General features: G+C 41.1%; 1 non-coding gene across 1 annotated transcript; it reads left to right on the top strand.

Moving 5' to 3' along the window:
* The first annotated feature begins 2504 nt into the window (after positions 1–2504).
* LOC137097225 (U6 spliceosomal RNA) lies at positions 2505–2606 on the top strand. The gene has a single exon (XR_010910075.1). It is a non-coding gene; the product is annotated as a U6 spliceosomal RNA (small nuclear RNA).
* Positions 2607–8851: the final 6245 nt, after the last annotated feature.

Raw genomic sequence — 8851 nt, 5'->3', positions numbered from 1 at the left:
ATGTAAGCCGCCCCGAGACCCCTTGGGGAGATGATGGCGGGGTATAAATAAAGTATTATTATTATTATTATTATTATTATTATTATTACTTTACTTACTTACTTACTTAGGTGATCCCTCATAGTCCGAGGATGATGGTCCTCCAAGTTCGGTGTCCTGGCGGTGGGTTCGTAGGTGACTGTGGAGCCCTATTCTTGATCTGCATCTTCTTCTGCAGTGAGGGCATTGGTTTCCAGGTGGAAGGCGGTCTCGGACGGGATTGGCTTGACGCGCCTTCTTCTTGGCACGTTTCTCTCTTTCACCCTCCATTCGTGCCTCTTCAAATTCTGCAGCACTGCTGGTCACAGCTGACCTCCAGCTGGAGTGCTCAAGGGCCAAGGCTCCCCAGTTCTCAGTGTCTATGCCAGAGTTTTTAAGGTTGGCTTTGAGCCCATCTTTAAATCTCTTTTCTTGCCCACCAATATTCCACTTTCAGGCTGAGAAAATGTGGCATGTCTAAGGGAGATGGTGGTCGGGCATCCAGGCAACGTGGCCGGTCCAGCGGAGTTGATGGCGGAGGACCATCGCTTCAATGCTGGTGGTCTTTGCTTCTTTCAGCACACTGACGTTTGTCCGCCTGTCTTCCCAAGAGATTTGCAGGATTTTCCAGAGGCAGCGCTGATGGAATCATTATCGGAATTATTGATGGAATTATTATTATTTAAACTATTATATCATACTGACTCCATAATATTGTGCAAATATCAAATCATTAATTCCTTGAAATTGTTTCCCCCCATTTGTTGTCAGAAGTGAAATTGCTATGTGCGCAAAATGATGACATACCAAGAAGATACCCATGACTGTATTTATTACTTACTGGCTTTCCAGATCAAAGTTTTCCTAAAAAACAAAAATGAACTAGACCAAAGCTAACTGCATTTAACTCTTTCTCTCTGTACCACATTCCTGGACCAAATCATATATACCAGAACCTCTATCGCAAATTATTTATTTGGACTACAATTTCAGCATTGAGCTAGTTGATTTTGTGAAGCTATATTCTAAAAAAAAAAAAAAAAAAAGACAGAGAGAGAGAGAGAGGGTTTCCAAAGTAAGATATGACCTTGAGGCTATAAGAAGCTGAAACACAATATGTTGTGTACCTTTAGTAATAGCAACCTTAAAGGGAGGGGATTCTTAAATTTCCAGTGGTGAAACAGTAGTTCTCTAAATGATTTACTCCCTCAGGCTTATGTATGACTATCACTCATTTTCCACAATTCCACATAATAAGATCCAGTATTTCCTCAGGCCTATGGCATTCACTGTTGTCACATCCTGGCTCCATCATTGTCTTACAGTCAGAATATTCCAAATAATCATGGTTTAATTCAGATGGTTTAATACATGCAAAAAAGATGGGGAAAGTTAGTGGTGTAGGCTTCAATACACACACAAAAAAAAATTAGTGCAATTCCACCATGAAGCCAAGAAGCAATAATTTCTAGAATATTGCCTCTATATTGTAATTTTGTCAGAAGAAACTCTACACTTATTACAGCTTTCCATAAAAAGGTAAAGGTAAAGGTTTTTCCCTGACATTAAGTCCAGCTGTGTCTGACTCTGGGGGTTGCTCACCTCAATTTCTAAGCCAAAGAGCCAGCGTTGTTCATAGATACCTCCAAGGTCATGTGGCCAGCATGATTGCATGGAGTGCCGTTACCTTCCTGCCGGAGCGGTACCTATTGATCTACTCACATTTGCATGTTTTAGAACTGCTAGGTTGGCAGAAACTGCTCACCCTGCTCCCTGGATTTGAGCCTGTGACCTTTCAATCAGACCTTTCAAACCACCCGGAGTGTGGTGGAGGTTCTTTCTTTGGAAGCTTTTAAGCAGAGGCTGGATGGCCATTTGTCAGGGGTGATTTGAATGCAATATTCCTGCTTCTTGGCAGGGGGTTGGACTGGATGGCCCATGAGGTCTCTTCCAACTCTTTGATTCTATAATTCTATGATTCTAAGTGGGTTAAAGCAGCTCAGCGTTTTAGCCCACTGTGTCACCGGGGGTTCCCACGGCTTTCCATACAGCATTATAAAGCAATGGGTGCTTCAGAATATTTAGAATATATGTTTAGATATGCAGCTACTAGTAACTCAGCAAGTGTTGTTATTCATGTTTTTAATACCTCTTTGTAAATTATGGCATTTATAATATATAATCTCATCAGATGGGCTCTTTTCCCTGTAGTACGCCACTTACTCTCCTCTTTCCCGGTGAAGTCTATTACATGACGTATGCATACTTCCAGCCAGGCTCCTCCAGGAAAGGGGAGAGCTAACGGCGTATGCTACTGCTGTGGCAACACAGGAGCTTTCCTGTGTTGTCTTCAGGACAATGTGGGAAGTTGGGAGGCAACGCTTTCCCCTATGTGATGGGGTCCCTGGTAAGTTGCATGATGCGAGGCATGGAGCGAGAGGTTCTCCAAGCTCCCCGCTGGGACCTCATGGATTTGCCATAATGTGGTACTTGCTTCGGCAGCACATATACTAAAATTGGAACAATACAGAGAAGATTAGCATGGCCCCTGCGCAAGGATGACATGCCATAATGTGCGGCGAATCTGTGGGCCTTTGTGATGAGGTCCATAGAGAGAGGAGGGAGGTATATGTGTGTAGCCAACAATATTAATTTATTATTATTATTATTATTATTATTATTATTATTATTTTACTGACACAAAAACACAGTATGTCACAGCAAACGAGATCTATATGCTGGATTTCGTATCACAAAATTACAAGTCGAACACTTTCAAGGTCCACATCAAAGCCCAGAACCTATTCACTGCTCAATGGATCTTGCAGCCTGCAACTGTTACTACTATTTTCCAAAGCTGGAGCAACTCAACATATGAAGTAAAGACAAGTATATTTCCCATTGGGTTTCAAAATATTCTCCTGATACCACTCATAGAAATCAGCATTTGCATAAGAAATGCTCTAGTATGGTGGGAATTAAAGGCAAATGTAATATAACACAACAAACAGCTTCAAGTTTTGCTTTGCTGCATATAAATAATTACTTCTTCTGAATAGAGCTATTAAGATTTTATAGGAAAGTCGCCTATGAAAGAAGATGACTCACAAGTCAACCACTCATCAAATTGCTTTCCAGCCAGAGAAACCAGTTTCTGGCAGGACTCACAACAGACACAAACTGGGCAATGACAATTTATTAAATTTCCTGCCCCGCCTCTGGTTGGCTTGGAGGCAGAAACAGACTCATGCCCCCTTCAGTGAAGATGGGGATCCTAGCCAACACCCTCCAAGACTTTCTGGAAGTAGCAGGGCACTCCAGGTTTCGAACCCAAAATTTAATGGAATTGAAATAATTTAACATACTCATGCCATGCTAGTCAGTCTATCAGTCTGGAATGAAACCTTGCATCCTTGCATTCCTAGCACCGGGACTGTGGCACAGCTGACTGGGAGTCAGCTGCATTAAGAGCACGACTAACCAAAAGATCATGAGTTCGAAGCCAACCCGGATCGGAGTGAGCTTCTGACCAATTTGCATAGCTTGCTGTCGATCTTTGCAGCCTGAAAGACAGTTGCATCTGTCAAGTAGGAAATTTAGGTACCGCTTATGCGGGGAGACTAATTTATGATGCCATAAAAATCTCCAGCAAGCATGCAAAGAATGAGGAAATACTTCATCAGTGTCTCAAATGGATGGTGAAGTGACAGCTCCCCTGGTGGCCAGAATACCCTCATGAAAAAGCTGGAATGTTAAATAGCCTCTGTGTGTCTGTCTATATATGTTGTGTGTCTATGGCATTGAATATTTGGCATGTATATGTACATTGTAATCTGCCCTGAGTCCCCTGCGGGGTGAGAAGGGTGGAATATAAATACTGTAAGTAAGTAAGTAAGTAAATAAATAAATAAATAAATAAATTCCCATCCCACTGGGGTTTTCCATACTACCTCACCACTGCTGCTTCTCTAGTTTAATCTCCACTCAACTAGTATACTTCTTCTCTCCTTCATCGGCCAATTGCTTTCTGTTGAATGGCCTCTAGGATTGCCAGCTTTCCAAAAGACACAAACATTTGGAGATATCTCCTAATTAAAACCCTATTTATTGAGAACTTCCAATCTGTTAAGTATCCTTGTTTTTAAAACTCAGAACTTCCTTACCCAAGGCATAATAATATAGTTCTGTGACAAAGCACTCAATTTCTGTTGCTCTCTTTCTCTCTTTCTTTTGAAAAAAGGGATTTTTGTGTGACATTCAGATAAGGTTATGTGCAGCATATGCTCTAAATCAGGGAAACTCACAAATGGTTAAGACTAAAGCAGAACGTTGTCACGGCCAGTTTCTTCCACTGAGCTTTCTCTCACATTACAGCAACTCCTTTATTTCTTTGCAAAATGACGTTAGCTAGAGGTGTTGCCAAAAAGAGACATTTGTTTCCCATTAGCTGCATATATTCCCTCTTTATGGGAATATGGCTTGAGATAGAAGGCCAGGCATGGCTCAGATTTATGTCAGCCATCTTTAGATAAGGACAAGAAACTTAACATTGAAAGCCAACTACTTGTGCCTTCTGCATTGCTTCAGACAGTGCGTGAGAGCCTTTTCCTTTACACTCAGAGGAATCTGTCTCTCCCAACAGTCGTCATACCTTAATATGGGGTGAGAGTGAAAAGTACACTAAAAGTCCCTTTAAAATGCAACCTGCCTATTCTTTAGCCAGAGTTTAAGAATCCACTTATTTTGGATGCAGCTCCCAGAATCTCCAGTGAACATACATCATGGTAAGATTCTGGGATCCAAAGTCCAAATTCGTCTAAGCTTAGCTACAGCAAAATACTCCAGAGAAGTTTTTTTAAAAAAATACTTCTCTAATTAAAGAAACTTGTATCCATTCGCTACTTTAGTTGTTTTTCTTTGTAATTGCGGGATTCATTATTTCACAAACATAGTCCTAATTGAAACTGTCCATCTTTCACACGAAAGGGTTTTGTTATTTTGCTTCAGAATAAGCAAAATAACAAAACAGTATGCATCTGGCGAGACTCTAAAAGCTTAATGTACCACAAACTCTTTTTTGTTTTACTGCAGAAGACTAACACTTGGGGGAGAGTGTTAGTGGTTAAAGTGTTAGACTCTCTACAGATTTAAATCTCTACTAAACCGTTGCCTATCTTCCTCAGTCTGTCTTACATCACTAGCTCAATGTGCACTTCTTCAAACTAACCAAAACATCATCACTGTATTATTGAATAAACTGTAAATGTTGTAAATAAACACAGAAACCATCCTACCTACCTTCTGGAAATCAAATCGGAATCAGCATATTGTTATATGCAGTTGTCGCTGGCAGAACATTATGAGACCTGTCCTATTTCATTTGTATAATTTTAGTCATCCTGAATGCCTTTCTTTCTTTCTTTCTTTCTTTCTTTCTTTCCTTCCTTTTCCACTCCACACAATTGCTAACTAATAGGCAAGGGCAATACATGGTACTCAATGGTTCTAAAGTACTTACAAAACTATAGAGTGCTGGTGCTTTGCTTCTACAGTGTTGCTAAAATTCTGGTGGTGAAAATTTCAGAACTTTAACAAAACTTTCAAAAATTCATTATACATTGCAGTTCCTAATTGATTCTGTCATAAAAATTGCCAATAACAAAATAATAATGAAATTTTGAAATTTTCACCATCAGAACTTTAGCAACACTTTAGAAGCAAAGCATCAGCGCCCCCTAGTTTTGTAAGTACTTGAGAACCATTTAGAACCATGGATTGCTCATGCCTACTAACTAACTACCTTATCAGTTGGGCATCATGGTAATTCCAGCAGTGCCCATCCAACTTGTCGCCCCATGCTCCGCATCACCTGACTTACCCATTGCCCCATCCTATTTAGGGAGGGGAGGAAGCATCAGCCGCTCAGCTTCAACCCCTGTTGATCCAATACAACATGGGGGAGCCTCCTTTGTCACTGCGGTGGTGGCATGTGCCGCTTTGTCTATACTTTTGCGACAGAGTCCTGCCAAATGTTGCTCTACATCTTGGTATGGGAGCCAGCGAGCTCCATCCCAAAAGTATAGATGAACTGGCTTATGCCTCCAAAAAGTATCCCATGTGATGAGGTTGTTATTCTGGTCCTCTATCTTGCTCTGCCATCCTCTCATTGCCACAGCGGTTTATTGAATGTGTTTTATTTTATGGATATCCCATTTTTCTTATGAAGAGATACGCAAAGTACTCATCCCACTTGGTGCAGTACAGTCCCCTTATCCACAGAAGATATGTTTCTTAGCTTAAATCATGGATAATAGCAAAATCTATTAAAATGAACAAATTCTCCTTGAATTTGTCACAGAGTCATTCTGGAGGACCTAGAACATTCCTAGAATGATATTGTCTCAAGGAATTTGCAAGAGTTGGTCCTTTAACACGATTCTATGCTAATTTCTAGCAGAAACATACCATAGAATTGACTGGAAGACCTAGAAAATTCTTTGAGAGAACATATCTTTTAGATGGGAGTAGATGAAACTGCAGGTATTAGTCATTCAAGTATAGGGGTCACTCCCTTCTACTCCAATACTATTTTCCCACTTTTGTTTCATACCTTCACCCTGATGCTCATTCTCCATTTTTTGGCTCTTACCTCCATCTCTCTTAGTCTACATCCATCTCTCTTAGTCTACATCCATCTCTCTTAGTCTACCTGATAGATCACTATATGCATCATATGATATCTACCTTCTGGTCCTTAAATCTCGCCAAGAGAACTTATGGTGGCATAGAGAAATCTTTTACGCATAATCAGGGAGAACCCATTGCAATTCATAGTAGAGGCTGGAATTCTTCATTGACATTGACCAACGACTTCATCGTACCTGGCAAATTTCAGCAGCAACTCCAGTTGTGCCATAAATTTGCCATAGAGCCCATTGACTCCCATTACACATGGGAGAAGTACTTCTGGGGCAGCTCTGGATCAAAACTGTGGTGGAACCGGAGTTGCCACTGAAAAACCCACCGGCGGCAACATGGGGGGCCTCCCATGGTGCATTGCCCTCAATTTGGCAAGCCGACCGGCAGATGCCTTTTCCCATGTGATGAGGGGAGGAGGAAGCCAGAATGGTGCAAGGTGTGGGGTGACAGGTCCCCACACCTCCTGGGCAGGTGCTGCTAAGATCACCATGATGTGTGGTGATTCACAGCAATTCTGGCGGCATGTGTGACAAGGGTGCACGAAAGGAAGTCCTTCCTATGTGGGAACGTAAATGTAAAGACTAGCTCTGTGCCCCACTCTCATCAGGAAATCTCCTCATGTTAGGTGAAGGCAGAATCCTTTTCCAGTATTTCTTGGCATAATCTTGCAGTCTGACCTGCAAACAGATTCACTACTACACTGTGATGTAGTTTATTACTATACCAATTGCTTCTACAGTTGCCTTTATGCTGAAAGTTTACTGATTGCTAATTTTATGTAAGCTTGGGTCATATTTTATCCACTTTTTGGTGGCTTGGAAGCGGGGAGGATGTTGGGGGTCCAAAACAGATTAATGGCATTTCAATGTGAAAATTGCTTTGAGATAAGAGTGATTTAAGTTAAGAGCTCATTCATGGAACAAATTAAACTCTTAAGTCAAGGTATCTCTGTATTGCTCTTTCATAGATTTTTTTGCACTACAAATAAGACGTGTAGTTCTGCATTGGAATTTGTTCACTTTTTTTCCAAACTATAGTCTGCCTCTCCAACAGTTTGAGAAAACATAAACCAGCTCTCGGCTTTAAAAGTTTGAGGACTCCCATTTAGGGGCTTACTAGATGTGCTGCCCAATGTGAAACTGAAGGATGATGGGAAAGAGGCATTTCCATGGAGTCTTGGCAAATACTTGCAAAAAGAGCATGCAGAAATTTGCAACAGGTCAGAAATATCCTGTTGTCATTTGGAAGCTGGATTGCTTAGAGTGAAGGCAAACTGGCTCTGGGCTGGCCCTTGTGAACTGCAGGGAGAGCTGAATATGAAGAAAATGTGTTGATTGGAGATAATGGTGATTTTTTGTTCCAGTGCAATTGGCCCATAGCAAGGAGACTCAAATGACCTTCTTGATGAAGCATGATCTGAACAGGAGATGTTTATGCAAGGAAGAAACAGCCATAGGGAAGCTACAGGTCAGATTTCATTATTTTGGCTACTATGGAATGGGAAAGAGAGTCTCTAGGGAAGAGTTTCAGGTCTTTCAATATGTATCTCTGTAGTCCTGCATGAAAAAGCTTTCCAGTTAACCATTTAGTTTCTGTGCGCCATTTGCTGCGGATTTTGTTCAAAGATCCCTTTTGAGGACACCCAGAATTATTAAACTATCCCATACACATTTTGGTGCCTCAAATGTTAGCCCTGTTTCTGGGTATATTTGACCTGTGGATTCCAAAAATGGCACCAGTTTTCTCCCATCAGCTCTAGTTTTTGAGATACAGAACATATGTCATATACTAGCTGTCATCTGCTCCCTCATAGAAAACCATGATAACCATTAGGTATGTGAAGAAACTTTGGAAGAATCAAAATTCGTAAGAAAATCAGAAGTTTTGTAAGTCGGAAGCAATATCCAATCAATGGCATCAACTCCGCAGGAAAGGCTACATTGTCCAAATGCTTAATCACCGTTACTATACCAGGCAGTTACTATATCCCCAACTCAAGAATGGGAAATGTAATGTTTGCGGACAGGAAAAGAGATTTAAAGATAGGCTTAAAGCCAACCTTAAAAGCTATGGCATAGACACAAAGAACTGGCCCTTGAGCACTCTAACTGGAGGTCAACTGTGACCAGCAGTG

The sequence above is a fragment of the Anolis sagrei genome, chromosome 5 (genome assembly GCF_037176765.1).
Source record: "Anolis sagrei isolate rAnoSag1 chromosome 5, rAnoSag1.mat, whole genome shotgun sequence".
In the NCBI taxonomy this organism is placed as follows: domain Eukaryota; kingdom Metazoa; phylum Chordata; class Lepidosauria; order Squamata; family Dactyloidae; genus Anolis; species Anolis sagrei.
This window is presented reverse-complemented; position numbering and strand designations above follow the sequence as displayed.